The sequence below is a fragment of the Cynoglossus semilaevis genome, chromosome 9 (genome assembly GCF_000523025.1).
Source record: "Cynoglossus semilaevis isolate Cse_v1.0 chromosome 9, Cse_v1.0, whole genome shotgun sequence".
In the NCBI taxonomy this organism is placed as follows: Eukaryota; Metazoa; Chordata; class Actinopteri; order Pleuronectiformes; family Cynoglossidae; genus Cynoglossus; species Cynoglossus semilaevis.
Genome location: NC_024315.1, coordinates 19491523 through 19498532, shown reverse-complemented (window position 1 = coordinate 19498532; position 7010 = coordinate 19491523). Strand labels below are relative to the sequence as shown.

Below are 7010 nucleotides of genomic sequence, written 5' to 3'. Positions count from 1 at the left end.
CAACGCTCCATTTATCTGCAGAGAACATAAAGTAGCAGTAACGACAGTTGCGATGCTGCTTGTCCGAGAAGGAACCCTGAAGACAGAAAGTGCAGGTGACAGTCTAAGGAAAGGTATGTGTGGAACTTTGACCTCATTCCTCTCTATGTATGTGTTGGCCTGAAACCTGTGGTTCCTTAATCCTGCATTGAGAAAAATAAAGAAATTACACCGCAACTTTTCAACTTCAGAAAGGATGGATTAGTGGTTAGCTTTTTTTTTTTTTTTTTTTTCATTAGCCACAGTGAGTAAGCATCTGTACAAACACACTGTTGTGATAAAAAGATCCACAAACAACAGCAATGCACTTCAGCTCTTCAACATTTTTTTTCTATCACACTTCTATCGTACTTTCTTTGGTTAAACAACGAGGCGGCTAATTTATTGAATTTTACACGATAACAAAGTTCATACCGCTAGCGATCAACGACTTTTCTTTCTTCTACTTTCTTTTGAGTTGAGTGAGTTGGTTATTCGGGAGCTGTTAAAACATTGTTCATGTTTCGTTGTGCTCGGTTTGGCTGATAATAAAGACCCCCCCAACTTCCCTGTCTCTGTTTACCTCTGCAGCGGACAAGCACAAAATGAAGGGAGTTAGCCCGAGAGCTAATGTTAGCTTTGCCCCTGGAGCAGATTATTAAGCCTCCTCTGTACATTCAAACTACGGTCGGGGCGCTGAAGCGAGAAAGAGCTAACGTGTAACCAGCCGTGGTACAGGCACTGTTCGGAAAAAAAGCCTTTATTTAAGTGGAAAAAAATAATAATTCTGTGTAAATACCCCATGTTACAACGTGAACACCTGCGGCTTATAGAGAAGTGTGCCTTATATGTACAATTTAATTTTTTTTTTTTAATTTAGTAGGCAGAAGTGTGCCTTATATGTACAATTTAAAAAAAATAATTGTACATATACTTATATTTAGGTGCGCTCAATAGTCTCGAAATTACAGTATATATATATATATATATATATATATAGATATAAGTATACAAAAAAAAATAATGTATTCACTGTAATCCCACTGAGGTCTGTGCTCTTGTTTCTTTCAAAAGCATACATAAGAGTTCATCACATTTTTGTGGAGTGCACCAACTTTTATAGAGTTGAATGTTTTTGTCTTTCACTGCCAACAAATACATAATAAAAATGATCGGCATATAAAAGTATAAGACAACAGGTGCACCATGGTAAAAAAAAAAAAATCTCTAGTCTTGTGCTGAAGTGGAGTCAGGTTCTAGGGGAGGAGCAAAAGCAGCAGTGGGCAGAGCCTCCGCTGACAAAGACCTGCAGTTGGGAGATAAAGTGTTTTAGTCGCTGCTGAAGCCGCCGTGTGTCACTTCACCTCAGACTCAGTGCGATGGAGAAGGGGCGGCAATGTGTCACTTAACATGAGGATATTTTAGGATCTTAATCGTCAACCACCATGGTAAGAAGAAGACCAAGAAGACCAAGAAGAAGACCAAGAAGAAGAAGAAGAGTCAGTTCTGCAGAGCAGAGCAGAAACACGTTTGACCTTATTCTAAAAACAAACAAAAATCATCAGCAGGAGATCCAGGAGCAGCAGGTAACTATCTAATACTTTACGTTTTTAAAATGACTGTTTACATTCAACAAACCGAAACTTAAACAGTTATTATTAGTTAAAAAAACATATCTTAAATTACTTTGAGGTTGGCCAAAAAAAAAGAACTTAAAAATAACTAATAAATCATTTAACTTGTCCAAATGTGGCTAAATGTTAAAACGGACATTACCACAAGTTAAGGTCCAATTGTAGCTATGAATACAGCTAATAAATAAATTCAACTAAAAATAGCAATAAAAACCCATAAAAAAAATAATTCAACACCGGTCAGGATGTTGCAAACATTTAGCAAAAAAAAAAATAGCACGTTTTATCAGAATAAATAGAAATAAAATAGAGAAAAGACACTTGTATAAAAATTTTTTTTTTCTAAATTGGCTACTTAAAAAAAAAAAAATTCCAAGAAGCAGATGGTTTGCTAAAATTATAGCTGGATTTTAATGTACAGGAAAAATTGCTAAAATAAAGGGAAATAAAATGAGGGGGGGGGGGGGGGGGAATGCAATAAAACACAGTAAAATGTGGGGATAAAGAGGATAAACAATTATTCCAGAAAATAAGACGTGATGTTTAAATGATGATGTTGATCTCTAGCTGCAGCCCTGAACAGCCTCATAAAAAAAGTTCCAAATTCACAGACAGTGATTCTCTTTGTTAAAAGTTAATTATTGAAATTCATAACATTATATTTATATATATATACATATATATATATAATGTTATATATATATATACTAAAATAACTATATGTATAATATATAATAACATATGTATATATATATATATATGTATATATATATATATGTATATATTCCCACTATATATATATAGTGGGAATAACAAACAAAGGAACTTCAGTTATCTAACTAAAAGTTATTACTACTACTTTAAGTTATTAACTTTTTTTTTTTTCTCGAATAATTGATGTTAATATTTGTAACAGTTTCCCTTCCTTTTGAATGTGATTTTAGAAATCGGGGTCTTTTTTTTTTTTAGCTTTTGGAACATAAACCTGAAGGACATCAGCAGATCTGAGATCAGCATCATGCTGGTTCTGACAGATACGAAAAGCCAATAAATAAATCTGCCCGAATACAGTACACAAAACAGATGGGTCTTAACGTACTAAAATATTTATTATTATTTATTTATATCGTTACAGCTACATACACATGTACAAATTCCAGGTAGTTTATTTTCAAATTATTTACTTATCATTGTTTAATCCCAATCCCTTTGGTGTGTAAGGGCTGAGAGTTATTTAGGATTTTTTTTTTTTTTTTTTGCTGCAACAGAATTTAGGATTTTATTATTTATGCAAAGGTTGGAACATTTAACTAAACATTTAACTATCTAAGGAACTAACTAACACACTAACTAACTTTTTGTCATGTTTATGTCAATTTTTTGACATAAACATTTAGATTTGCTTTACTTTTTGTCATGTTTATGTCAATTTTTTTCACCTTTTTTTTTTAAACATTTAGATTTGTTTTAAAGCACATTATTGCTACTGCACATTGTAGGACACAGAGGAATAGAAAAAAGTAAAAAAAATGAGCTAACATGGAAATCAATCACTTGCTTACTGTGTCACTCCTCACTATTATGGTTGGTTTTGGTATTATATGATCACATGGTCCAGAACAGGCGTGGGCAAACTGGATTAAAAAGCTAAACGGGCAACATCTGGCCCCCGCACCTTAGTTTGATCATGTCTGGTGTGGAAGTATATCAAATCTTAATAAGCATACATATAAGGATGGATTGTTGGATGGATGGATAAACAATAGATTTAAGCTTTTATTAGGATGTCAAAAGCATGGATGGATAAACAATAGATTTAAGCTATTATCAGGATGTCAAAAGCAAAAAAAAAAAATGATTATGTCCAAAGACAAACTTCAAAATGCCGTTAGGAAAAACACTGGCAGGCAAATCGATGTTCAGCTGTGCAACGGGAAGACCATCTCACACAACAGCAATTGAATTTGCTAGATAGCTAGAACTTTAATATTACTATTAGGGAGATTTTCTCTCTCAATCTTAATCAGACAAGATTGGGAGGAGAAAAAAAAAGAACTCGAAGTTGATGGTTTAATCCTGTGTTTTAGGTTAAAATCTAACCTTGGATTCAGGTTAAAATCTAACCTGAATCCATATTTTAACCTTTTATTAAAGCAACAAAAATGGTTGTATTGGGAATAATAGTGGGATCAAGCTGAATTAACAGGTGTCCATTTGATAACATTTGGAAATATCAGAGGTCAAAGTCTGTGGCAGCTGCAGCTGTGAGTGCAAATCAAACTTTTTTTAAAACAAGGCCTCACTTTTGTTCCTACTGTAGGGATGTTTTGGATGTCATTCCTTCAACATATGTCATCCAACATTTTCCTAACCTTTTACTGGCGAGTTTTTCAAGGTCATAATTTTTAGGTTCATTTTTCGCGAGACACTACAGACGGTTCTAAAAGCTTCACGTGTGGTAACGTTTGAAAACAGATTCAAAGCTGGTATGTCGAGTTTTTTGTTTTTTCCCAACTTGTTTTGGTTAAATACGGATCCAGTCAGACTAAACACACCCTAGCCTTTTTTAGGGTATGACTGAGACAGACAAACCAGATGATACCTAAAATACTACGTATAATCTACACATCCATCCAAGTGGATAGGCAGCTATTCTTAAATGTTTAGCTTTTTTTAGCCAATTCATTTGGATTTCTTTTGCACCGCTACCTTGGTGTCTCTAAGATTGTAGATTGTAACTACAGATTGTTTTTTGTTTTTTTTTGCAGGTGCAATATCATCAACATGAATGGTTAATGTTTGGTGTAATGTAAAAAGAATATTATTAGATGTCTCTTTTTTGGCTAACTTTCTCGTTAACTAACGTTTAAGAAAATGCCAACAGACGAGAGCTCTAGGTTATTTTTTTTATCTAGTTTCATCTCAAATCTGTTTCTCAGCGCATTTGAATAGTACGACATGTGCACAGACAGCTATGACAAAACTATTTGTCCACACTGTTTTCGGCTTTGGAGCTACTTTTTTCAAATGACCGAGGTAAAGTGATCTACCTACATTGAAAACTACAAATATATATTTACTATTTTGATTAAATGGCTGTAGTTGTATGGCACAATGCCGTCTGACTCTATCATTTTTAGTTGTTTGTTTTTTTTGTTTGTTTGTTTCCTTTAATGTAATTGCTGATCTACATATTTGGCACCCCAGTCTTTGGGAAACAAAGGTTTAAGGAGTCTAAACCATTGTTTTCCCCCAAGACTGTCACAAGAGTTTTACTTTGGGTCGTCCCACATGTTTACCAGGAGTTTACGAATAATGCCTATCGTCACAAACCTCGCGAAGTATTTGTGACTTTTAAAATATGGGTCCCCAGAAAAAAAAGTTTGGAAAACACTGCTCTAAACCAGGGGTGTCAAACTCATTTTCACCAGGAGGCACATCAGCAAACACTGCTCTAAACCAGGGCTGGTTGTAAATGGAAGACTGTATGGATCAGGGGTCACCAACCCTCGGTCCAGGGACCAGTACCAGTCCATAGGTCATCTGGTACTGGGCCGCAGTGGGACAGTGAAAAAAATGTACTTAAGTTTTTACTTTATTCAAAGAAAATCATCCATGTACAGTTACTTTTTTTTATTTTAAGATAATCTGTCAATATTTTAAAATAATAGGTCATTCAGACTCTGATACAAACAGAATAAAGTCTAAAAGATTTTTTATTTTGAAAATAACCTTTAAAAAGGTTAGGGACCGCTGGTGTAGATGTAACTACACCATAACAGACTAATACATGTTTCTGCAATTGATTATTATTTGATTGATTACAAAAACTTTTGTTTCATAGGTTAACAAGGTTTAGCAGGCCGTATTTGCAAACCGGGCCTTGAGTTTGACACTTCTACTTGTGAGCATCTCAAACTAAGGCCCAGGGGCCGGATGCGACCCGTTCAGCTTTGTAATCCGGCCCGCCAAACTTGTCCAAATGATATAATTGGTTTGTATTGTGATTATACCTCTGCCTTTTCCCTGCAATGCCCACATTTTCCCCTATAGATGTTGCAGAAAATGATCAAAACCATTTTAGCACTTTAGCCTTTATGCATGACTTTTACATGTCATTTATCTTCGTTCACAAGAACGCTTCACTGATCTGTTCCTGACTCAAATTTTAGGACCAATTGTGACTCAAAACGTTTGCCCAACCAACCTGCATTATTATTTTTATCTAGCATTTCACAAAATATGCTATCCTACAGTACTTGAATAGTTTACCACCAATAGTGTATTTCTAGCTCAAAACAACACTAAATTGATTTGGATTATATTTTACTTTAAACTCTAATAATAATAACAATAATAATGGAATAATAACACTAGTATATAATAACTATAATAATGGAATAATAACATTAGTACCGTTATTTGCTAACATACCTTTTACCTTTTCGATACGGTCTGGCTCACCACCTGCTCAACTTAGCATATCCCAATTCTATTTGTCTAGGGTTGACATGTACTGTTGAGTTAACTTTGGAAACTAAAGCCACCTATTTCATTTCATGATTTCAGGACATTTTAAGTTTTCGCCCGTTCATTTCTGAACCTGTGCCGCCATTTAGGTTTTCTCACTCTGCCGTTCTCGGCACGTTTTCTCCCGGGCGGACGTGTTGACTGGAGGTAGTGCTGGGTCTTGGTCGGGCAAGTTTTATGGCCATAGTTCTGTCATTGCCGCGCTACCACCCGCCCTCCGTGCCAGCTGTTTCCTTCTGTAGCTTCAGTACGTTCCCAGCACTAAAGTCAATGTGGGAGGACGCTGCTGTCTCATTCATGTTTATGGTATTCCTTAAGAACAGCGTTTCGGGGGACAGTTTCTGCTGGGCGTCTGAGTCACATTCCCAAAAAATTACAGAGCAGTTCTTGTGGCTTCAGGCCTACATCAAGTAAATCAGCTTGGCCTTTGGCCACAGGCTGTTTCATTAGGGATTTCAAACTAATTGCTTTATGATTCCAAGCATCCCTGAGTGGGTAGGACTGGCGTTCTCAGGATCCATACATAGCGCTCCTGGTTCCAAAAAACCCACCATGCCTTTAATTGGTCTCCATATCCATGATCCACAGTCATGATTAATGTTGTTCCAGCTGAGAACACTTAACGTAGGTGACCTTCAACTCTTTGTCGAATCAGATACGGTTTTACATGAAATGATCCCAGGACTGACATACACAAGTTTCCAAACTTAGACGGCTTTACTGTTTCCTGCTGTAAAGATAATTGTAGATGTGCCGGGGTGTGGTGGAAATCAACAAGGTTGTTTGGAGCTTGAGCACAAGTCCTGTCAGCTTCTTCCTGCTTATCAT

The 7010-nt window shown here is 35.8% G+C and overlaps 1 protein-coding gene across 1 annotated transcript in view; it reads left to right on the top strand.

The window, feature by feature from the left end:
- Nucleotides 1-1060: 1060 nt before the first annotated feature.
- Nucleotides 1061-7010, top strand: part of sp6 (Sp6 transcription factor) — an 8352-nt gene continuing 2402 nt past the window's right edge. Inside the window, exon 1 of the mRNA XM_008317851.2 lies at nt 1061-1604. The gene's annotated coding sequence lies outside the window, so the exon portion shown is untranslated. The remainder of the gene's footprint in view (nt 1605-7010) is intronic.